Consider the following 437-nt stretch of genomic DNA (forward strand, 5'->3'; position numbering starts at 1 on the left):
AGTCACCCTACAGTCTCAGTCTCCACTGCTGCTAGGGCCACTGCCTTTGTTTCCTGATTCTCTACCCAAATCTTACTTTACTAAGTCATTAAAAAACTTCATTTTCTTCACTTGTTTTTTCTTACCAACTGAGAGGGTATGAAATTGATAGACTTACTGCTTGAGCTGGAACTTGAACTGGAAATACTTGAGCTGGAGCTGGAGCTACTAGAGCTTGAACTGGAGCTACTAGAGCTTGAACTGGAGCTACTAGAGCTTGAACTGGAGCTACTAGAGCTTGAACTGGAACTAGAACTACTTGAACTGGATATTGAGCTACTTGAACTGGAACTGGAACTTGAGCTTGAACCTATGAGTACAACAATTAAAAGTGTTTCTGCCTGCATGGGGTATGAATAACTAAAGAAAAAGAAAAGAAAAAAGTTTAATATTCAATA

This window comes from Penaeus monodon, chromosome 23 (assembly GCF_015228065.2).
Source record: "Penaeus monodon isolate SGIC_2016 chromosome 23, NSTDA_Pmon_1, whole genome shotgun sequence".
In the NCBI taxonomy this organism is placed as follows: Eukaryota; Metazoa; Arthropoda; class Malacostraca; order Decapoda; family Penaeidae; genus Penaeus; species Penaeus monodon.